The sequence below is a fragment of the Toxorhynchites rutilus genome, chromosome 3, assembly GCF_029784135.1.
Source record: "Toxorhynchites rutilus septentrionalis strain SRP chromosome 3, ASM2978413v1, whole genome shotgun sequence".
Lineage (NCBI taxonomy): Eukaryota > Metazoa > Arthropoda > Insecta > Diptera > Culicidae > Toxorhynchites > Toxorhynchites rutilus.
The window spans coordinates 225,033,480-225,059,886 of NC_073746.1; the positions used below are offsets into that span (position 1 = coordinate 225,033,480).

General features: G+C 35.7%; 1 protein-coding gene across 2 annotated transcripts in view; it reads right to left on the reverse strand.

Annotated features, from left to right (window-relative positions):
* LOC129774608 (T-box transcription factor TBX1) overlaps nucleotides 1–26,407 on the reverse strand; it is a 100,050-nt gene that overhangs the window by 16,055 nt on the left and 57,588 nt on the right. The window lies entirely within an intron of this gene.

Here is a 26,407-nt window from a genome sequence, read left to right on the forward strand (position 1 = left end):
AGAGTAATATATTTAGAATTAATACGCCACTTGGAATACATCGAGTAAAGCTGAAACTTGAAACTTATACACTTGTTAGTAAATATCGAAGTGGCCTTTAACGACTGTCTTGTCCAACTGAACCATAGCGCCAGGCCACGAACGTTGCTCGTGGCGATCAAGTCTGTTGTGGAGACATAGTAGAGTAAGTAAAAGTGGCTTTTGAGGTTCCTGATTAAAGGTTCATCAACAATAACTCAAAATGATATTATATATTATATCAAAATTTGAATAAGATAGGAGTTGTGTGTCAAATAACGAAATGAAGAGCAGTTACATAACTTAAGTTTGGTTGATAGAAACAATTAAGCTTGTATCTATTTTTGGGAGAAAATTGATTTTAGTCTTCATTTTTGCGACTTTTAGTCTTCGGGCTGGATCGTCCCAGCATGAAAACGTCTAGGAAAACACTAATCATCAAGTCTTCCACTCCTAAAATGTTACTCCATTCCACTAATTTCAATGTTTCACAACTGTATCATGCACCAATTTTTATTATCTTTCAGAAGGAAACAAACAAAATCATTATGGATTACGTACTTTTTGAATTAGAATCAGTTTAAGGCGGCCCATAGACGTTTAATATTATGGCGCAATATTTTGGTTTGTCCAATATAGTTGATCGTCTAGGAGCAATATTGAAGCCCCTAGACGAACAATTATCTTGCACAAACCAAAATATTCAATATTATTTATCAATAATATTGAACGTTTATGGGCCGCTTAAGGCTTGCAGAGCCCAAAAAACACAAGAAAGTTCAATTGAGATTCAATCATACGCATAGAAGGACTTTTCATCAAATTTGATCGTCTATTACCTTCTGAAAGATTGCGGGTATGTTGTCTTTATTTTGTGTGAAATTCGACGCAACCAACATGTTCTTCGTAGCCGTATTACGGTTAAATCGTAGAGAATGAAGTCACAGAGAAACATTTTTGGTGAATTCTGAAAATCTGACGTTCTAAAATCTAACTTAAAATGCAAAAACCTTCAAAACACAAATCGAAAAATTAAATACGAAAATCCAAGCTAGAATCCTTGAGTTAGAAATCTAAGATGCTAAAATCAAAAAATGTGAGTCACTAAAGTTTAAAACCCAATAGAAAAACTTTAAAACACAGATGTTCTAAAATTTTAAATCCAAAGATTTTCAGGTTTAAAAATTTAGTGATCCAAATATCTTAAAATAGAATTTGAAAATCCAACAACTAAAATATCTAAAATCAAAAACTATAAAACTCGAAAATCCAAAATCCAAAAATTTTTACACCAAAAATAAAAAGTTTAAATCGGAAACTAGAAATCCAAAAATCTAAAATCTGGAATCTTAAAATAAAAAATCCAGTAAAGTCTAATCCAATTTCTAGAAAATAATTATCTAAATACTAAAAGTTAAAAAAACAAAAACCGAGATTTTAGAATCCAGAAAAATTAAATCCAGAAATTAAAAATCTGGAAATTGAAAATTTTATTGAAAACCCAAAATCCAAAATTCGAAAATACTTCAACCAAAAATTAAAAGTTCGAAATCCAAAAAACTAAAATAAATCTAAAAAAATATCTTTGAAGCTGTAGAGTCAAGAATTTGAGATCCAGCAATCTAAAATGAGGTATCTAAAACTCAAGAAAAAAAAATCTTGAGCACCAGCTTCAGTGCGGTGTACAATGTGAACACTAAGCAGATGAGCTGGGAATTATAACACCTATCAGAAATCTAAAACCAATCTGAAAGCCATGAATATGATATTCAATAAAATCCAATAAATCTCTAATGCAGATACAGTAGAACTCCGATTATCCACGAGCGAGATGATCCGCGGTGCAGTACATCTGCGAAAGCGAGTCCCACAGTAACAGTTCGGCTGAAAAATTTGTATGGTAACACAGTAAAACAATTTTTTTTGCAAAATTCAATTTTATTATTCAACATAATTGCCTTCGAGGGCGATACAGCGATTATAGCGATCTTGCAACTTTTCGATACCACTTTCATAGTACTCTTTCGGTTTTTCCAAAATAGGCCTCAGTTTCGGTAATCACTTCATCATTGGTCTTAAATTTCTTGCCAGCGAGCATTCTCTTCAGGTCTGCGAACATAAAATAGTCGCTGGGGCCAGATACGGTGGATGCGGAAGCTGATTTGTTATTTTCCCATGTTTTTCACAATAACAAAAGTTGCTTCACTCTCAATGCTGTAACCCACAAATCTATCGGCCGATTGCTGTCATATTTTGACACGTATCCATGGCGTAAAATGGTGCTTTTTGATAGTCATGTAAATTTTTGCAAGAGGTGCCATCTAGACGTCAACCTTATGAAATTTTCAGCCGAACTGTTAATTCTATGAACCTTCTCTAAATTTGTCAATGAGTAGTAGGTTTTCGTTCTTTTGTTTTGGTCATGACTTTTACATTTTTTGACAACTGGTGTACACGAAGTTATAGATGGGTAGTTTAATGATTCATGTATTGATAAAACATAGTTTTCATGCTGAAATATCTTTTTGTGTTTGTACCTCATTTTTATTCATTTATTGTGTTATCGGCGATTTTCGTGATCCGCGGTGAGCTTGCCCGACTGTTCCGCGGATAGTCGGGGTTCTATTGTATCTAAAATTTTAGAATCTAATATACGAAAATCTAAAGTTCAAAAAATGGAATCTTAATTACAGGAATTCAAAATCTAAAACGTGAAATTCAACGTGCAACTGACATATTGTAAATCATTAATGATTTTTCGCAAGTTAATAAACATCTAAAATACATAAATTAAAATCTATGTATCCAAAAATCTAAAAATGTTAAATCCAAATAAATGTATTTCGCACATCGTTTATTTTTCACAAGCCGTAAGTCGTTCGTTATATTGTTATAAATCCAAAAATCCTAGATCCTAAAATCTATAACCAAAATACAAAAATGTAGAAACCAAAAATACAAAATCTGAAATATAAAAATATAATATGTAGAATATTTTAGAATTCGTGACGTGGTTAAAAATATATCCTCAGCCCGTTTTATTCAACATATATTGTCCTGGTTGCCTTCTCAGTTTGCTTATGAATAGCTGTTATTAATCTTCGGTGCCGTGCGCTCTCATCTATATAAGGTACACCGGGACAAGTTGAAGTACGGTGAAAGTTAAAACGGAAACCACAACTTTTACTAGGAATGATGGATTGACGTGATAAAAATATATAAAGTAAACATTATCTTTCAACCCACCTTATGACAGCCATTACCAGAATATTGGAATTCCTTAATGCATTAATTTTCCTCGTTCCGTGAAATCAAAACAATCATTTTTGCGCGCTGACTCAACACTGATTTTTTGAAATATCGTACGAAGAAACTTCAAACATATGAATACGTAGACGTGAGACAAGTCAAATTTGTTAATTTTGCATCTAGGGGTCGTTCAAATATTACGTAACGCAATTTGTTTACTATTTTAGGTTCCCTCTTCCCTACAAAACATGTAACAAATGGTCATTTGCAAAAAAAAATTAGACTTATTTGGATTTATTTCTAAACATGTTTCCACATGGCATCCCATCCTCCTTTTGTGAGTGTGTTACGTAATATTTGAATATTAGTGACCGTTTTGAGAAGCTCCACTCTGACATGAAAATGTCTAAAGTAGTATTCTTAATGTTATTGTTTCGTATATTAATTCCTGGTACTAGTTTCCATTTTGCGTGTATCAGATTACTCCCCCACCTCTCACGTGTACCAAAACAATTTTTCCAATTGTTTATATGTAATTCCTTCAATTCAATTAATAAATTTAAAAAGAAATTAAAACAATATCCCAAATCAATGACCAATGTTTTCGTAATATAGATCGTTCAACCATGTATCGTTGTATGCTTGCCAGTACCCTATTTTGTGAACTTAAAGTTCCATGTTTATTTGTTTTTTTTTTCTATTATATGTTTTGTCCTCCTATTTCATGAATCCATTAAAAAAATGTTATTTTTCACTGGGGTCCATACATTTTTGTTCTTTATGTTTTTGTCCACTCACCACGTTTCTAAATGTTTGTTTGTGTCCTTTTTTTTAAATAACTGGAGCCCAACTCTAGGATCCTCAAATGAGAGTATCTTCGAGATGGGGGTGATTGGAGGGTAAAAAAAATCATTTGTAGATAGTTCGAGAAGTGAAACCACACATTACATTCATGATAGTTCCGCGTTTCAACTTATCCCGCTCTACGGGACAAGTTAAAGCAATGCATATGGAAGCTAAACATTTTAAAAATTGATATTTTTCGAAACATTCAGTGTGAATTCCTATTTCTTGTCAAAAGTCATCCTTCATACCTTGTGTATGTTGCAAACATATCTCAATTTAGCGATTTAGTGATATTTTAAAATAACTTTCAAGTTAAACTTCGAAAAAATCGTTTCAATTTACCCTGGTGTACCTGAAATGACTTTATCCCGATGGTGATCAATGTTGTGTTGGTTTGTTTATCTATTGCAGATAGTTTCAAACATTTTAAAATAATCCTACAGAGAGTTAAAGAAAAAGCGTCTATAGATAATTGTATGTTGAAAAGTTAAATTCATCCTATTTCTCCGAAAAATATGAAGTGCTTCAAGCAGTATACCACGTTTAGATTTTAAGATATTGCGATTCGACAAAGTCATCACGTATGCTCTGTATAATAATTCAACTCATTTCGAAAGCGATTAACTGGATAGCTGATGATAGTCTTACTGCTGTTGGTCTAAAGATACAGCGCTAAGATGGAAAACACTAAATGTTAGTGTAATAAAATGAAAGAAAACAAATTTAAAATTATCACGTTTGCTTTTCACATAGGATTTTAAAAATAATCAAAATAAATATTTTGCCTCATCGGAAATCGGATCATTGTATCCTGCCACAACAATACCTTCCGCCGCCTTCCGATGACATTTTGTTAGAAAGGGAGAGTATTCATCGTTAGTCGCTATTTGTAACGGATCACGATATTTTTAGTGCATAATTTATATTGAATTGAATCATGTTTGATCCATCCTTGATTACAATGCCAATCACCAACAAATATCTGTAAATTCACATTACGCGAATTGGTTTGTGAAGTTTTCGCAAATATTGCGAATAATCACAAACATCATCATTCGCTTAGCAAGCGTACTACAACACTTGGTATACATGTTGTATTACATTCGATACTAAAAATATTTACTAAAAGTTTATTTTGCGAAATAATAAAAAAAAAATGAAAAATGTACATACAGTCACTCCGAGTGAATAAACCGATTTTTTTTATCATTTGTTATTCATTGAATATTAACGAAAGTTTGTGTAGTCTTCAAACACGGAAATTTTTACCTAGTCTCATAAATCCAGCTTACATTCAAATATACTTGAATGTTAGAATAGATAAGATAAGAAATGAAGAATTTCGCTCGGAAATATTACTATGTGGTCACCAGTGACGTCGAGTGAAGCTTTCGCACCCGGGGCGGAAGAGTTGATTTGCACCCCCTCGCCCCACGCCGGAAACAAAATTTTCATATTTATTCAGTGTATTCATACAAATTCGACTTATTCTGCACCCCTAAAATCGTGTACCCGGAGGCGGCCCCCCCCTCCGCACCCCCCAGTCGATGCCACATCTTAATGACACCGTGCACCAGAGTTAATCGTTTCCAATAAATCATCATAATATTTTACTCTATTTCACGAGCCTCAAAAACATATAATGAGATCTGAACATTTTTCATCTTTCCGTGATGGCTCAATAAATTTACGACACCGTACGACTTGGGACTGTCACCCGTCTGAAACCGTTGAGCTCTTCACTGTGAAATTCAAATCCACCGACGGAACGAACACACATTAGAGACCGCTTAGCTCTCCCGCAAGAACGCATGTTACGCTACTTAATGTCTCCAATTTATCTTTTTTATTTAGTAATATCTGTCAAACTGTGCCACATTTGGTGTGTCTAGTGGAATTAAGCATATTGTAAGATGTTTCCAACATGAATTTTCGCTAATATTTCATGTAATATTCAGTGTAAAATTTGAATCATAATCGAAGGCATTGAAAATAAATAAAAGAAGCGGTTTGTAGTTATCCTCCATTTATCCTCCGTGCTGTTGTAAGGTTTTGGAGGATAACTACAGATTCATGGAGGATGAGAGTTTGGTATGTCTTAGATGAGTGTTTGGCATCTCAAATTATAGATTTTTTGCTCCTCTTTCCAACAATGTATAGAAAGTATCGTATTTTTCCATACTTTCCCGGAAAAATTACAAAAACGCATTGGGCAAACGGAGGATAACTACAGATTCATGAAGGATGAGAGTTTCATATGTCGTAGATGAGTGTTTGGCATGTCAAATTGTAGGTTTTTTGCTCCTCTTTCCAACAATGTATAGAAAGTATCGTATTTTTCCATACTTTCCCAGAAAAATTTCAAAAACGCATTGGGCAAACGGAGGATAACTACAGATTCATGAAGGATGAGAGTTTGGTATGTCGTAGATGAGTGTTTGGCATCTCAAATTATAGATTTTTTGCTCCTCTTTCCAACAATGTATAGAAAGTATCGTATTTTTACATACTTTCCCGGAAAAATTACAAAAACGCATCGGGCAAACGGAGGATAACTACAGATTCATGAAGGATGAGAGTTTGGTATGTCGTAGATGAGTGTTTGGCATCTCAAATTATAGATTTTTTGCTCCTCTTTCCAACAATGTATAGAAAGTATCGTATTTTTCCATACTTTCCCGGAAAAATTACAAAAACGCATCGGGCAAACGGAGGATAACTACAGATTCATGAAGGATGAGAGTTTTGTATGTCCTAGATAATTGTTTGGCATGTCAAATTGTAGATTTTTTACTCCTCTTTCCAACAATGTATAGAAAGTATCGTATTTTTCCATACTTTCCCGGAAAAATTACAAAAACGCATCGGGCAAACGGAGGATAACTACAGATTCATGAAGGATGAGAGTTTGGTATGTCGTAGATGAGTGTTTGGCATCTCAAATTATAGATTTTTTGCTCCTCTTTCCAACAATGTATAGAAAGTATCGTATTTTTCCATACTTTCCCGGAAAAATTACAAAAACGCATCGGGCAAACGGAGGATAACTACAGATTCATGAAGGATGAGAGTTTTGTATGTCCTAGATAAGTGTTTGGCATGTCAAATTGTAGATTTTTTACTCCTCTTTCCAACAATGTATAGAAAGTATCGTATTTTTCCATACTTTCCCGGAAAAATTACAAAAACGCATCGGGAAAACGGAGGATAACTACAGATTCATGAAGGATGAGAGTTTGGTATGTCGTAGATGAGTGTTTGGCATCTCAAATTATAGATTTTTTGCTCCTCTTTCCAACAATGTATAGAAAGATTCGTATTTTTCCATACCTTCCCGGAAAAATTACAAAAACGCATCGGGCAAACGGAGGATAACTACAGATTCATGAAGGATGAGAGTTTTGTATGTCGTAGATGAGTGTTTGGCATCTCAAATTATAGATTTTTTGCTCCTCTTTCCAACAATGTATAGAAAGTATCGTATTTTTCCATACTTTCCCGGAAAAATTACAAAAACGCATCGGGCAAACGGAGGATAACTACAGATTCATGAAGGATGAGAGTTTTGTATGTCCTAAATAAGTGTTTGGCATGTCAAATTGTAGATTTTTTACTCCTCTTTCCAACAATGTATAGAAAGTATTGTATTTTTCCATACTTTCCCGGAAAAATTACAAAAACGCATCGGGCAAACGGAGGATAACTACAGATTCATGAAGGATGAGAGTTTTGTATGTCCTAGATAAGTGTTTGGCATGTCAAATTGTAGATTTTTTACTCCTCTTTCCAACAATGTATAGAAAGATTCGTATTTTTCCATACTTTCCCGGAAAAATTACAAAAACGCATCGGGCAAACGGAGGATAACTACAGATTCATGAAGGATGAGAGTTTTGTATGTCGTAGATGAGTGTTTGGCATCTCAAATTATAGATTTTTTGCTCCTCTTTCCAACAATGTATAGAAAGTATCGTATTTTTCCATACTTTCCCGGAAAAATTACAAAAACGCATCGGGCAAACGGAGGATAACTACAGATTCATGAAGGATGAGAGTTTTGTATGTCCTAGATAAGTGTTTGGCATGTCAAATTGTAGATTTTTACTCCTCTTTCCAACAATGTATAGAAAGTATCGTATTTTTCCATACTTTCCCGGAAAAATTACAAAAACGCATCGGGCAAACGGAGGATAACTACAGATTCATGAAGGATGAGAGTTTTGTATGTCGTAGATGAGTGTTTGGCATCTCAAATTATAGATTTTTTGCTCCTCTTTCCAACAATGTATAGAAAGTATCGTATTTTTCCAAACTTTCCCGGAAAAATTACAAAAACGCATCGGGCAAACGGAGTATAACTACAGATTCATGAAGGATGAGAGTTTTGTATGTCCTAGATAAGTGTTTGGCATGTCAAATTGTAGATTTTTTACTCCTCTTTCCAACAATGTATAGAAAGTATCGTATTTTTCCATACTTTCCCGGAAAAATTACAAAAACGCATCGGGCAAACGGAGGATAACTACAGATTCATGAAGGATGAGAGTTTTGTATGTCGTAGATGAGTGTTTGGCATCTCAAATTATAGATTTTTTGCTCCTCTTTCCAACAATGTATAGAAAGTATCGTATTTTTCCATACTTTCCCGGAAAAATTACAAAAACGCATCGGGCAAACGGAGGATAACTACAGATTCATGAAGGATGAGAGTTTTGTAAGTCCTAGATAAGTGTTTGGCATGTCAAATTATAGGTTTTTTGCTCCTCTTTCCAACAATGTATATAACGTACCGTATTTTTCTATACTTTCCCGGAAAAATTACGAAAACGCATCGGGCAAACGGAGGATAACTACAGATTTATCAAAAACAAGAGTTTAGCTCATCGCATTTTTATAAAATGGACATCAATCGATAGATTTAGTCACAAGGGTTCCAAATATATATATATTGTCAAGCAAATTACTAAGCATTGTGATAAAAGTTTACAAAATGTGTTCATACTCTAGTAAATCAGAAGCAGGGCCGCACTAAGGGGAAAAGTAAAAGTAGAATCATTTTATGGAAAAACATGAACCAATATTCGCTGCATACGAGTCAAAGCCAAATTTCATGTAAATTCAGACTACTAAACAGAAATATAAAACTATGTAATACATAGAAATAGGGGAAATATGATTTGTATGAAGAAGTTACACAAAATTTTAGAGGAAGAGAGTTACGTAAGAGGTATGGTCCAGTTCTCAGATTCAAATGATAGAGGAGATCACGCACTACAAATCTGCATCATCAAACTCAATATTTTCGTGGAACATCAGAAAAAAATTCGGAAATATGTTTTTCATTCTTTCGATTTTTCAAGAAATCGATCCACTAAATTTCGGGGGATGAGAGTTACGTTAGAGGTATGGTCCAGTTCTCAGATTCAAATAATAGAGGAGATCAAGCACTACAAATCTGCATCATCAAACTCAAGATTTACGTGTGATATCAGAAAAAAAAATCTAAAATATGTTTTTCATTCTTTTGACTTTTCATGAGATCGATCCACCAAATTTCGGGGGATGAGAGTTACGTAAGAGGTATGGTCCAGTTCTCAGATTCAAATGATAGAGGAGATCACGCACTACAAATCTACATCATCAAACTCAAGATTTTCGTGTGATATCAGAGAAAAATTCTAAAATATATTTTTCATTCTTTCGGTTTTTCAAGAAATCGATCCACTAAATTTCGGAGGATGAGAGTTACGTTAGAGGTATGGTCCATTTCTCAGATTCAAATAATAGAGGAGATCAAGCACTACAAATCTGCATCATCAAACTCAATATTTTCGTGGAACATTAGAAAAAAAATCGAAAATATGTTTTTCATTCTTTCGATTTTTCATGAAATCGATCCACCCACTAAATTTCGGGGGATGAGAGTTACGTAAGAGGTATGGTTCAGTTCTTATATTCTTATGATAGAGGAGATCAAGCACTACAAACCTGCATCATCAAACTCAAGATTTACGTGTGATATCAGAAAAAAAATCTAAAATATGTTTTTCATTCTTTTGACTTTTCATGAGATCGATCCACCAAATTTCGGGGGATGAGAGTTACGTAAGAGGTATGGTCCAGTTCTCAGATTCAAATGATAGAGGAGATCACGCACTACAAATCTACATCATCAAACTCAAGATTTTCGTGTGATATCAGAGAAAAATTCTAAAATATATTTTTCATTCTTTCGGTTTTTCAAGAAATCGATCCACTAAATTTCGGAGGATGAGAGTTACGTTAGAGGTATGGTCCAGTTCTCAGATTCAAATAATAGAGGAGATCAAGCACTACAAATCTGCATCATCAAACTCAATATTTTCGTGGAACATCAGAAAAAAATCGAAAATATGTTTTTCATTCTTTCGATTTTTCATGAAATCGAACCACCCACTAAATTTCGGGGGATGAGAGTTACGTAAGAGATATGGTTCAGTGCTTATATTCTTATGATAGAGGAGTTCAAGCACTACAAACCTGCATCATCAAACTCAAGATTTTCGTGTGATATCAGAGAAAAATTCTAAAATATATTTTTCATTCTTTCGGTTTTTCAAGAAATCGATCCACTAAATTTCGGAGGATGAGAGTTACGTTAGAGGTATGGTCCAGTTCTCAGATTCAAATAATAGAGGAGATCAAGCACTACAAATCTGCATCATCAAACTCAATATTTTCGTGGAACATCAGAAAAAAAATCGAAAATATGTTTTTCATTCTTTCGATTTTTCATGAAATCGATCCACCCACTAAATTTCGGGGGATGAGAGTTACGTAAGAGGTATGGTTCAGTTCTTATATTCTTATGATAGAGGAGATCAAGCACTACAAACCTGCATCATCAAACTCAAGATTTACGTGTTATATCAGAAAAAAAATCTAAAATATGTTTTTCATTCTTTTGACTTTTCATGAGATCGATCCACCAAATTTCGGGGGATGAGAGTTACGTAAGAGGTATGGTCCAGTTCTCAGATTCAAATGATAGAGGAGATCACGCACTACAAATCTACATCATCAAACTCAAGATTTTCGTGTGATATCAGAGAAAAATTCTAAAATATATTTTTCATTCTTTCGGTTTTTCAAGAAATCGATCCACTAAATTTCGGGGGATGAGAGTTACGTAAGAGGTATGGTCCAGTTCTTAGATTCAAATAATAGAGGAGATTATACACTACAAATATGCATCATCAAACTCAGGATTTACGTTTGAAATAAAAAAAAATCGAATATATGTTTTTCATTCTTTCGATTTTCATGAATTCGATCTACTAAAATTTTGGGGAGGGGAGTTACGTAAGAGGAATGGTCCAGTTCTTAGATTCAAATGATATAGGAGATCACGCACTACAAATCTGCATCATCAAACTAGAGATTTTCGTGTGATATCAGAAAAAAATTCAAAAATATGTTTTTCATTCTTTCGATTTTTCATGAGATCGATCCACCAAATTACGGGGGATGAGAGTTACGTAAAAGGTATGGTCCAGTCCTTAGATTCAAATGATAGAGGAGATCAAGCACTACAAATCTGCATCATCAAACTCAATATTTTCGTGGAACATTAGAAAAAAATCGAAAATATGTTTTCCATTCTTTCGATTTTTCATGAGATCGATCCACCAAATTACGGGGGATGAGAGTTACGTAAGAGGTATGGTCCAATCCTTAGATTCAAATGATAGAGGAGATCAAACACTACAAATCTGCATCATCAAACTCAATATTTTCGTGGAACATTAGAAAAAAATTCGCAAATATGTTTTTCATTCTTTCGATTTTTCATGAAATCGATCCACTAAAATTTGAAGGATGAGAGTTACGTAAGAGGTATGGTTCATTTCTTATATTCTTATGATAGAGGAGATCAAGCACTACAATCCTGCATCATCAAAGTCAAGATTTACGTGTGATATCAGAAAAAAAATCTAAAATATGTTTTTCATTCTTTTGACTTTTCATGAGATCGATCCACCAAATTTCGGGGGATGAGAGTTACGTAAGAGGTATGGTTCAGTTCTTATATTCTTATGATAGAGGAGATCAAGCACTACAAACCTGCATCATCAAACTCAAGATTTACGTGTGATATCAGAAAAAAAATCTAAAATATGTTTTTCATTCTTTTGACTTTTCATGAGATCGATCCACCAAATTTCGGGGGATGAGAGTTACGTAAGAGGTATGGTCCAGTTCTCAGATTCAAATGATAGAGGAGATCACGCACTACAAATCTACATCATCAAACTCAAGATTTTCGTGTGATATCAGAGAAAAATTCTAAAATATATTTTTCATTCTTTCGGTTTTTCAAGAAATCGATCCACTAAATTTCGGAGGATGAGAGTTACGTTAGAGGTATGGTCCAGTTCTCAGATTCAAATAATAGAGGAGATCAAGCACTACAAATCTGCATCATCAAACTCAATATTTTCGTGGAACATCAGAAAAAAAATCGAAAATATGTTTTTCATTCTTTCGATTTTTCATGAAATCGATCCACCCACTAAATTTCGGGGGATGAGAGTTACGTAAGAGATATGGTTCAGTGCTTATATTCTTATGATAGAGGAGATCAAGCACTACAAACCTGCATCATCAAACTCAAGATTTACGTGTGATATCAGAAAAAAAATCTAAAATATGTTTTTCATTCTTTTGACTTTTCATGAGATCGATCCACCAAATTTCGGGGGATGAGAGTTACGTAAGAGGTATGGTTCAGTTCTTATATTCTTATGATAGAGGAGATCACGCACTACAAACCTGCATCATCAAACTCAAGATTTACGTGTGATATCAGAAAAAAATTCAAAAACATGTTTTACATTCTTTCGATTTTTCATGAAATCGATCCACCCACTAAATTTCGGGGGATGAGAGTTACGTAAGGGGTATGGTCCAGTTCTTATATTCTTATGATAGAGGAGATCAAGCACTACAAACCTGCATCATCAAACTCAAGATAAACGTGTGATATCAGAAAAAAAAATCGAAAATATATTTATCATTCTTTCGATTTTTCATAAAATTGATCCACTAAATTACGTGGGATGAGAGTTACGTAAGGGGTATGGTCCAGTTCTTATATTCCTATGATAAAGGAGATCAAGCACTACAAACCTGCATCATCAAACTCAAGATTTACGTGTGATATCAGAAAAAAAATCTAAAATATGTTTTTCATTCTTTTGACTTTTCATGAGATCGATCCACCAAATTTCGGGGGATGAGAGTTACGTAAGAGGTATGGTCCAGTTCTCAGATTCAAATGATAGAGGAGATCACACACTACAAATCTGCATCATCAAACTCAATATTTTCGTGGAACATCAGAAAAAAAATCGAAAATATGTTTTTCATTCTTTCGATTTTTCATGAAATCGATCCACCCACTAAATTTCGGGGGATGAGAGTTACGTAAGAGATATGGTTCAGTTCTTATATTCTTATGATAGAGGAGATCAAGCACTACAAACCTGCATCATCAAACTCAAGATTTACGTGTGATATCAGAAAAAAAATCTAAAATATGTTTTTCATTCTTTTGACTTTTCATGAGATCGATCCACCAAATTTCGGGGGATGAGAGTTACGTAAGAGGTATGGTTCAGTTCTTATATTCTTATGATAGAGGAGATCAAGCACTACAAACCTGCATCATCAAACTCAAGATTTACGTGTGATATCAGAAAAAAATTCAAAAACATGTTTTACATTCTTTCGATTTTTCATGAAATCGATCCACCCACTAAATTTCGGGGGATGAGAGTTACGTAAGGGGTATGGTCCAGTTCTTATATTCTTATGATAGAGGAAATCAAGCACTACAAATCTGCATCATCAAACTCAAGATAAACGTGTGATATCAGAAAAAAAAATCGAAAATATATTTATCATTCTTTCGATTTTTCATAAAATTGATCCACTAAATTACGTGGGATGAGAGTTACTTAAGGGGTATGGTCCAGTTCTTATATTCCTATGATAGAGGAGATCAAGCACTACAAACCTGCATCATCAAACTCAAGATTTACGTGTGATATCAGAAAAAAAATCTAAAATATGTTTTTCATTCTTTTGACTTTTCATGAGATCGATCCACCAAATTTCGGGGGATGAGAGTTACGTAAGAGGTATGGTTCAGTTCTTATATTCTTATGATAGAGGAGATCAAGCACTACAAACCTGCATCATCAAACTCAAGATTTACGTGTGATATCAGAAAAAAATTCAAAAACATGTTTTACATTCTTTTGATTTATCATGAGATCGATCCACCAAATTGCGGGGGATGAGAGTTACGTAAGAGGTATGGTCCAGTTCTCAGATTCAAATGATAGAGGAGATCACGCACTACAAATCTACATCATCAAACTCAAGATTTTCGTGTGATATCAGAGAAAAATTCTAAAATATATTTTTCATTCTTTCGGTTTTTCATGAAATCGATCCACTAAATTACGTGGGATGAGAGTTACGTAAGGGGTATGGTCCAGTTCTTATATTCTTATGATAGAGGAGATCAAGCACTACAAACCTGCATCATCAAACTCAAGATTTACGTGTGATATCAGAAAAAAAATCTAAAATATGTTTTACATTCTTTTGACTTTTCATGAGATCGATCCACCAAATTTCGGGGGATGAGAGTTACGTAAAAGGTATGGTCCAGTTCTCAGATTCAAATGATAGAGGAGATCACGCACTACAAATCTGCATCATCAAACTCAATATTTTCGTGGAACATCAGAAAAAAAATCTAAAATATGTTTTACATTCTTTTGACTTTTCATGAGATCGATCCACTAAATTTCGGGGGATGAGAGTTACGTAAGAGGTATGGTTCAGTTCTTATATTCTTATGATAGAGGAGATCAAGCACTACAAACCTGCATCATCAAACTCAAGATTTACGTGTGATATCAGAAAAAAATCTAAAATATGTTTTTCATTCTTTTGACTTTTCATGAGATCGATCCACCAAATTTCGGGGGATGAGAGTTACATAAGAGGTATGGTTCAGTTCTTATATTCCTATAATAGAGCAGATCAAGCACTACAAACCTGCATAATCAAACACAAGAATGTCATGTGATATCAGAAAAAAATTCGGAAATATAATATTCATTCTTTCGATTTTTCATGAAATCGATTCTTAGATTCGAATGATAGAGTAGATCACGCATCGCAAAAAAAAATTATATTCGGGAACATAGGGCCCTATTCCAGAAAACGAGACGAGCAGACGAGCGCTCGTCTCGTTTGTTTTCATATTCCAGAATCCGAGCTCGACTAAAAACAGACGAGTAGCTCGTCTGGCTCGACGACCGTTTGGCCGCGCTCGTCGATGAATCAGTCGAATCGTCTAGTTTGTTTGATGTGTTTGTTCACCTTGTTGATTGAAAACATCGGTATTCTTCTGCTCCGCCTTTATCTTCAAAAATTGTTTCACGACTAAACTAGTATTGCATAAGCAATGTATGTTTTCAACTGCAACCATCAAATTCAATTCAGTAATTGCAAGATTTTACAGATTTTCAAATGGACCTCTCCCAAACAACACAACCAAATGTAAACATTGAACTCATCCAGGGATGCTAGATGATTGTTTTGCATATATGAACACGGCACGAAAAGGGTCTTCACATATTGAACGAAAATGAGTAATTCAAAACAACTACTTTATTGGAAATACGTATATATAGATTTAAAACATTTCTTGATAAATCGTTGATTAGGTGAACAAACATTGCCCCCAATAAATCCATAATAACAAAACGTCTGATGATAACACACAACCATATGCTCGAGGAAAAATATTAATGAAACCAAAAGATATATGAAACTTATTCCTTTTTGTTGTTTTTTTTTTAATATTTTGGCACTGAGAAAAGAGTATCGATTGATCAATTTTAAAACTGTTTGTTGTTTTTCTCAAAACAAAAACATGTCTTCTTATCTGACTTCACTGATCATACTGAGAAAAACTGATTTCTCATGAATTTGATCCACTAAATTTTTGAAGGATGAAAGTAACGTAAGAGTTATGGTCCAGTTCTTATATTCAATCTGCATATTTATTCGTGTAATATCAGGGAAAAAATCGAAAACATGTTTTTTATTCTGACCTATTCGACAAATAAAATTAAAAACATTTTGATTGTTTCTATTCGCCAAAAACAAGGAAAATGACACATTCTCCATTTATAACTTACTTTTCGAACAGAAGCAAATCGAACGAAACGCAAAAACAACTCGAACGAAAATCGGATTTCTGAAGTAACATTTCTGTTAGTATTGTAAGACTATTTGTTGTTGCAAATAAAATAACTTAGGTACTTAAGGACATTAGAGCTTTGAAATAAAAAGACGATTCGTAATATTTATTAAACATAATTTTACAAGCTTATTCGTTGAATTGATAATCCAGTGATCCAGTTCATTTCCTCGGGGTGATCCACAACGGTACATGAAAAAAAGAAATATTAGAAAAATTTAATGAAATAATAAATCAATATTATCAAAAACATAACATTAAATATTAACGTTTTAGAAAGCATTCTCGTATAAAAAAATTATTTCCAAATGATTTTTGATAGACCGCGAGATATAGAACTAGTTTTTGAAATTTCCAAATTCGAATCGATACTTTATTCGATAGTTTTTCATACCGCGACTGAAGAGGTTTCGTTATAGGTTGTCTTGAAGTAACCGAAGGACTTCCTCTTATATTTAAAACGATAACTATTTATAACGCGACCGAAGAGGTTTCATCATGGGTTGCCTCGAAAGGAACCGGAGGAATTCCTCTTATATTTGAATCGATATTTATTTATTACGCGACCGAAGAGGTTTCGTCATGGGTTACCTCGAAAGGAACCGGAGGAATTCCTCTTATATTTGAATCGATATTTATTTATTACGCGACCGAAGAGGTTTCGTCATGGGTTACCTCGGAAGGAACCGGAGGAATTCCTCTTATATTTGAATCGATATTTATTTATTACGCGACCGAAGAGGTTTCGTCATGGGTTACCTCGAGAGGAACCGGAGGAATTCCTCTTATATTTGAATCAATATTTATTTATTACGCGACCGAAGAGGTTTCGTCATGGGTTACCTCGGAAGGAACCGGAGGAATTCCTCTTATATTTGAATCAATATTTATTTATTACGCGACCGAAGAGGTTTCGTCATGGGATACCTCGGAAGGAACCGGAGGAATTACTTTTATATTTGAATCGATATTTATTTATTACGCGACCGAAGAGGTTTCGTCATGGGTTACCTCGGAAGGAACCGGAGGAATTCCTCTTATATTTGAATCAATATTTATTTATTACGCGACCGAAGAGGTTTCGTCATGGGTTACCTCGAAAGGAACCGGAGGAATTCCTCTTATATTTGAATCGATATTTATTTATTACGCGACCGAAGAGGTTTCGTCATGGGTTACCTCGAAAGGAACCGGAGGAATTCCTCTTATATTTGAATCAATATATATTTATTACGCGACCGAAGAGGTTTCGTCATGGGTTACCTCGGAAGGAACCGGAGGAATTCCTCTTATATTTGAATCAATATTTATTTATTACGCGACCGAAGAGGTTTCATCATGGGTTACCTCGGAAGGAACCGGAGGAATTCCTCTTATATTTGAATCGATATTTATTTATTACGCGACCGAAGAGGTTTCGTCATGGGTTACCTCGGAAGGAACCGGAGGAATTCCTCTTATATTTGAATCAATATTTATTTATTACGCGACCGAAGAGGTTTCGTCATGGGTTACCTCGAAAGGAACCGGAGGAATTCCTCTTATATTTGAATCAATATTTATTTATTACGCGACCGAAGAGGTTTCGTCATGGGTTACCTCGGAAGGAACCGGAGGAATTCCTCTTATATTTGAATCGATATTTATTTATTACGCGACCGAAGAGGTTTCGTCATGGGTTACCTCGGAGGGAACCGGAGGAATTCCTCTTATATTTGAATCGATATTTATTTATTACTCGACCGAAGAGGTTTCGTCATGGGTTACCTCGAAAGGAACCGGAGGAATTCCTCTTATATTTGAATCGATATTTATTTATTACGCGACCGAAGAGGTTTCGTCATGGGTTACCTCGAAAGGAACCGGAGGAATTCATCTTATATTTGAATCAATATTTATTTATTACGCGACCGAAGAGGTTTCGTCATGGGTTACCTCGGATGTAACCGGAGGAATTCCTCTTATATTTGAATCGATATTTATTTATTACGCGACCGAAGAGGTTTCGTCATGTGCTACCTCGAAAGGAACCGGAGGAATTCCTCTTATATTTTAAACGATAATTACTTATAACGCGACCGAAGAGGTTTCGTCATGGGTTGCCTCGAAAGGAACCGGAGCAATTCCTCTTATATTTAAATCGATAATTACTTATAACGCGACCGAAGAGGTTTCGTCATGAGTTGCCTCGAAAGGAACCGGAGGAATCCCTCTTATATTTTAAACGATAATTACTTATAACGCAACCGAAGAGGTTTCGTCATGGGTTGCCTCGAAAGGAACCGGAGGAATTCCTCTTATATTTTAAAAGATAATTACTTATAACGCGACCGAAGAGGTTTCGTCATGGGTTGCCTCGAAAGGAACCGGAGGAATTCCCCTTATATTTAAATCGATAATTACTTATAACGCGACCGAAGAGGTTTCGTCATGGATTGCCTCAAAAGGAACCGGAGGAATCCCTCTTATATTATAAACGATAATTACTCATAACGCGACCGAAGAGGTTTCGTCATGGGTTGCCTCGAAAGGAACCGGAGGAATTCCTCCTATATTTAAATCGATAATTACTTATAACGCGACCGAAGAGGTTTCGTCATGGGTTGCCTCAAAAGGAACCGGAGGATTCCCTCTTATATTTTAAACGATAATTACTTAAAACGCGACCGAAGAGGTTTCGTCATGGGTTGCCTCGAAAGGAACCGGAGGAATCCCTCTTATATTTTAAAAGATAATTACTTATTACGCGACCGAAGAGGTTTCGTCATGGGTTGCCTCGAAAGGAACCGGAGGAATTCCTCTTATATTTAAATCGATAATTACTTATAACGCGACCGAAGAGGTTTCGTCATGGGTTGCCTCGAAAGGAACCGGAGGAATCCCTCTTATATATTAAACAATAATTACTTATAACGCGACCGAAGAGGTTTCGTCATGGGTTGCCTCGAAAGGAACCGGAGGAATCCCTCTTTTATATTAAACGATAATTACTTATAACGCGACCGAAGAGGTTTCGTCATGGGTTGCCTCGAAAGGAACCGGAGGAATCCCTCTTATATTTAAATCGATAATTACTTATAACGCGACCGAAGAGGTTTCGTCATGGGTTGCCTCGAAAGGAACCGGAGGAATTCCTCTTATATTTAAATCGATAATTACTTATAACGCGACCGAAGAGGTTTCGTCATGGGTTGCCTCGAAAGGAACCGGAGGAATCCCTCTTTTATATTAATCGATAATTACTTATAACGCGACCGAAGAGGTTTCGTCATGGGTTGCCTCGAAAGGAACCGGAGGAATTCCTCTTATATTTAAATCGATAATTACTTATAACGCGACCGAAGAGGTTTCGTCATGGGTTGCCTCGAATGGAACCGGAGGAATTCCTCTTATATTTAAATCGATAATTACTTATAACGCGACCGAAGAGGTTTCGTCATGGGTTGCCTCGAAAGGAACCGGAGGAATCCCTCTTTTATATTAAACGATAATTACTTATAACGCGACCGAAGAGGTTTCGTAATGGGTTGCCTCGAAAGGAACCGGAGGAATCCCTCTTATATTTAAATCGATAATTACTTATAACGCGACCGAAGAGGTTTCGTCATGGGTTGCCTCGAAAGGAACCGGAGGAATTCTTCTTATATTTAAATCGATAATTACTTATAACGCGACCGAAGAGGTTTCGTCATGGGTTGCCTCGAAAGGAACCGGAGGAATCCCTCTTTTATATTAATCGATAATTACTTATAACGCGACCGAAGAGGTTTCGTCATGGGTTGCCTCGAAAGGAACCGGAGGAATTCCTCTTATATTTAAATCGATAATTACTTATAACGCGACCGAAGAGGTTTCGTCATGGGTTGCCTCGAATGGAACCGGAGGAATTCCTCTTATATTTAAATCGATAATTACTTATAACGCGACCGAAGAGGTTTCGTCATGGGTTGCCTCGAAAGGAACCGGAGGAATCCCTCTTATATATTAAACGATAATTACTTATAACGCGACCGAAGAGGTTTCGTCATGGGTTGCCTCGAAAGGAACCGGAGAAATCCCTCTTATATTATAAACGATAATTACTCATAACGCGACCGAAGAGGTTTCGTCATAGATTGCCTCGAAAGGAACCGGAGGAATCCCTCTTATATATTAAACGATAATTAATTATAACGCGACCGAAGAGGTTTCGTCATGGGTTGCCTCGAAAGGAACCGGAGGAATCCCTCTTATATTATAAACGATAATTACTCATAACGCGACCGAAGAGGTTTCGTCATGGGTTGCCTCGAAAGGAACCGGAGGAATCCCTCTTTTATATTAAACGATAATTACTTATAACGCGACCGAAGAGGTTTCGTCATGGGTTGCCTCGAAAGGAACCGGAGGAATCCCTCTTTTATATTAAACGATAATTACTTATAACGCGACCGAAGAGGTTTCGTCATGGGTTGCCTCGAAAGGAACCGGAGGAATTCATCTTATATTTGAATCAATATTTATTTATTACGCGACCGAAGAGGTTTCGTCATGGGTTACCTCGGATGTAACCGGAGGAATTCCTCTTATATTTGAATCGATATTTATTTATTACGCGACCGAAGAGGTTTCGTCATGTGTTACCTCGAAAGGAACCGGAGGAATTCCTCTTATATTTTAAACGATAATTACTTATAACGCGACCGAAGAGGTTTCGTCATGGGTTGCCTCGAAAGGAACCGGAGGAATTCCTCTTATATTTAAATCGATAATTACTTATAACGCGACCGAAGAGGTTTCGTCATGAGTTGCCTCGAAAGGAACCGGAGGAATCCCTCTTATATTTTAAACGATAATTACTTATAACGCGACCGAAGAGGTTTCGTCATGGGTTGCCTCGAAAGGAACCGGAGGAATTCCTCTTATATTTTAAAAGATAATTACTTATAACGCGACCGAAGAGGTTTCGTCATGGGTTGCCTCGAAAGGAACCGGAGGAATTCCCCTTATATTTAAATCGATAATTACTTATAACGCGACCGAAGAGGTTTCGTCATGGATTGCCTCAAAAGGAACCGGAGGAATCCCTCTTATATTATAAACGATAATTACTCATAACGCGACCGAAGAGGTTTCGTCATGGGTTGCCTCGAAAGGAACCGGAGGAATTCCTCCTATATTTAAATCGATAATTACTTATAACGCGACCGAAGAGGTTTCGTCATGGGTTGCCTCAAAAGGAACCGGAGGATTCCCTCTTATATTTTAAACGATAATTACTTAAAACGCGACCGAAGAGGTTTCGTCATGGGTTGCCTCGAAAGGAACCGGAGGAATCCCTCTTATATTTTAAAAGATAATTACTTATAACGCAACCGAAGAGGTTTCGTCATGGGTTGCCTCGAAAGGAACCGGAGGAATTCCTCTTATATTTAAATCGATAATTACTTATAACGCGACCGAAGAGGTTTCGTCATGGGTTGCCTCGAAAGGAACCGGAGGAATTCCTCTTATATTTAAATCGATAATTACTTATAACGCGACCGAAGAGGTTTCGTCATGGGTTGCCTCGAAAGGACCCGGAGGAATCCCTCTTATATTATAAACGATAATTACTCATAACGCGACCGGAGAGGTTTCGTTGTCAATCATCGAACATGAATCATTTTACGAATTTTACAATATAGCATACTCATAAAAAATGCGGTCTACTTTTGATTCAACAAGAGTTTTTTTTTTGTATTAAGCCATTTTTGGTAGACAATGGAATAATTTTAAATAAACGTACCATAATGCTACCTTATTCTAATCAGTGCCTAACTCCGTTTACTTGACATAAAATACTGTATTACCTCAACGGAATTTGACATTGGATGGAATAACCTAGCATCTGGGTGTACCAAGAGAATTATTCGTTGAGTATCATGTAACAACGATGATCGTCTTTTGAAGATTCATATCTGATAGATAATAAAATTTGGCGACGCAAAGCAATAAAAAAGGGTATATAAAATAGAGTAAATATGAATACAGTAGAATTCCGATTATCCGCGGAATAGTCTGCTTAGTTCATCGCGAATAACGAAACTTGCGGATAACGCAAAAAATTATTAAAAATTAGTTCGAAACACGAAAAGAAGATATTTCAGCATGAAAACTACATTTTATCAATACAGAAATCATTAAACTATCCATCTACAAGGTCGAGGTCAGATAATGTGAAAGCTATGACCAAGACAAAAGTGCATGAAACTATCACAAATTCCGGGAAGGCATATGGATTTACTATGTAAGTCGCTGTCGTGCATAATCCGGACTGCGGATCATCCGATCGTGGATAATCGGGGTTCCACTGTATATAGATATAAATCGTTAAATATCACCGAATTCAGGACGTTGCGCCTTTCTCCAAATTACAGCAACACCATTTTTTCTCCATCATAGGTCTTCGTTTCTGTTTCGTAGGTTGCCATAGCATATAAACGGATGATTGGATTCGAATCTAAAATGAATGGTAGTTAAAATGTGATAAAATCAATCGGGTAATTACTTTCCAGTTATACTTTATCGGACGCATCAAATTTTGTCATTTCCAAGACAAGTAATAATAACGAAGTTCAAGAAGGTAATCCGGAACCACGACAAAAATAATCCTCGATGCACAGGAAACTACTGCTAAGGGCTTGGTTATGTTATCCATCCACTAGCGTTCGCTACGCCATCCAAGAAAACTCGAACGTTTGCTACAGTTGTACATCGATACAAGTCCTGAAAACGATTTCAAAGATATAGATATTTGCATATTTTCCAATCCTTACCTTCCAATTTTTCTTACCATGATGCTAGATTCTGCCGACTCGAATTATCAATATCAAAATTGCCGTTCGACGCGAAACGCGTAACGCGAAATAATTTTTACTATGTGAGGTTTTCCATTTACAAATACTCAGCAACTACCAAAACAAATTCGCGTTGACAGTGGAATAGTGTCGACGTCTGGTGGTGACTTCCAAATAGGGGCCATAATTTGGGTCCCGAACTAGTTAGTGTAATCTCTATCAGATTAGATGACACGAAACCAGTTTTAAAATGTTAACATTTGAATGAAAATTTTAACATCATGTTTTTAAATTACTTGAAACACGTATTTCTGATTTTTTTTAACCATTTGACTATACATTTCTAACATTGTTACTGCAACATTTCATCATAATATAAAGTTTTCTTCAAAAACAATTTTCGTACGAGATTTTTCACCACATCCAAAACAAAGTGTTTTTCGTTTAAACATAATACTAATTTTGTACGGAAAAGTTAATTTTCATTCATAGTTTTAATTTTAAAAAAGTGTTCATTCCGCCTGAAAATCAAATATTTTTTAACGTTCCCCTAAACTAGTAAACGAGACTCAATGCTGTCAACGCGGATACTGAAGTACAGCTGGGCGGCATCCGAGATGGAAAATGTAAGGTGGGAAGATTTTTGAATCTGTGACGTCACACATTTTATTTATGTGTGTTACTTTTCTTATAATAATCCACTGCGTAGGAAAAGTATTGTTATTAAAAGTAAAAATAATTAGATGAAATGGACGAACTAGTTTTTTTACTTAAATTATTGCTAGCGTTCAAAATCATGAGGATCCAACTGACATTTTAGCGGAAACTGAAACTTCAGTATTATTTGAACTCTAGAATTATATTATTTGAATTAATTATTTCGTGAAACAGCTGAAAACACAAATTACACAAACTACAGTATTTATTTTGTCAAGTTCATTCAAAAGACAAAGGAAAAAAAATCAATGCATAAGATCTAAATGAACATTTCAGCTGCCACTTCGTTTTTCTCATTATCCAAGGAATTTTCGATACCTTCGTCTTTGAGCTGCGCGTAGCAAGATTCTAACGTCGCAAAGTAATTCAACAATTTTGCAGAAGGCTAACCTGGTTCGACCAAAAACGTAAATGAACAAAGTCAGAGTCACAGAATCAGCCGTATGGCACCCGCCATGTTTTTGATGCCAACATCTCACACGTCAGAAGTATTTGTTTTCTTCAAAACAGCGATCCGCGTTGACGGCAGTGAGCTTCATTTACTAGTTTAGGGGAGCGTCAAAGAACAGCTGATTTTCAGTCGGAGTGAACGTTTTCAAAATTAAAATTATGAATGAAAATTAGCTTTCCTATATCAAATTAGTATTCTGTTTAAATTAAAAACATTTTTGTTTGCAGGTGAGAAAAAGTCTCATACGAAAATTGTTTATGAAGACAACTTTATATTATAAAGAAAAAAATCAGCAACAATGTTGGAATTGTATGACCATATAGTTGAATGAAAGTCAGAAATACGTGTTTCTAATAATTGAATAACATAATGTGAAAATTTTCATTCAAATTTTAAAATTTGAAAACCGGCTTGGAACCCAAATTATGACTCAAACTTGAAGTCGCCACCAGACGTCGACGTTATCGCGAATTACCAATTTACCACCATCTGACATATCGTGATGTCGATGATGAACATTTACAGCAGAGAGATACTGAGATAGGCGGTGACGGTAGGTAGAGTGAGATAGCGATAATCGTGTCATACACCTGCACAGAATCGTTTGTTCCTTTGACGGAGAAACATTTGACAGCGCATGGGGAAAAAAGGTTGCAAGTTTCTTCATGTAAAATGCACTTCAAAAATAAATTTGATTGACTCCGTATGACCTAGATTGAGAAGCAATGTTTTCCGCTTGCGTCCTAGTTTAAGACGAATGAACTGAACAAACCCTCATTGTGAAAAATGTAATTACGATTGCTGACAAGAGACAAACTTCCATGAAGTTGCTCTAAAATCCAAAAATAGTAGACATTAGAATACTAATTCTGATATAAGAAATCAAATGTTCTGTTTTTATACGGTTTTATTTAGCTTGCCCTGTAATTTGCCGATTGATCTGAAATTCCTGTTGACCGATTGATCTGTAATTTGGAACACACCTTTATCTCTGCAGTCATTATAAAACTGCGTATTTCATTATTTTAATAATTCAAGATGGCGGCCGCTACAAAATGGCGGATTACATATTTTCTCAAAACCTCATCAATATGGGTTTTTACCAAACACCATCAATATGGGTATCAAATGGAAGGGCTTGACTAGTAGAACAAAGTTATTCATTAGGAATGCAAGTCCAAAATGGCCGCCACAACAAAATGGCGGATTATATATTTTCTCAAAACCACATCAAAATGGCTACCAAATGAAAAGGCTTGACTAGTAGAACACAGTTATTCATGAGGAATGCAAGTTCAAAATGGCCGCCACATAAAAACCCGGTGGCAATGCGATCAATATCCTCCAATATATGCACCCCGACGGAGAAAATGGCAGCTTGGTTGTGTGTGACACCGCAAGTGCGAAGTGATAACCTTGCTTGTTACGGCCGTTATATTTAACTGAATCATCCCACCTTGTATGCACACACTCGTGCGTTACGACCTTCGACAAGACACACCCTGATCGGACAGCACGAAGCTTGACGCCACTTCACACACAAACAGCGGTGCGAGCAGCAGCCATTCCACATCGCGGTTCATCAGGCTATTTCTCGGCGTTCCAGGGTACACAGGATGGTTGAAGAACTAAAGAAGTACCCGGTAGCCCACGGTGAAAGCGTAAAAAATTCAATTGATTTGGTAGACAAATTAAAAAATTTCGAGATGCGGCGGGGCGAAATACTCGTTTCGTTTGACGTCACTGCGCAGTTTCCAAACGTACCGGTTAATGAGGCCCTCCGCAGTTTACGTAGGCATTTGGAACGCTGCAGAGCACCACCACACCACATCAAGGCGTATCTCACAGTAGCAGAAGTGCATGAACCAAAACTTCTTCACGTTCAGAGGAGAGTTTTATAAACAGACATTTGGACTCAGCATGGGCAGCAAACTTTCTCCGCTTCTAGCTGAAGTATTCATGAGCGATTTTGAAGTAGATCTC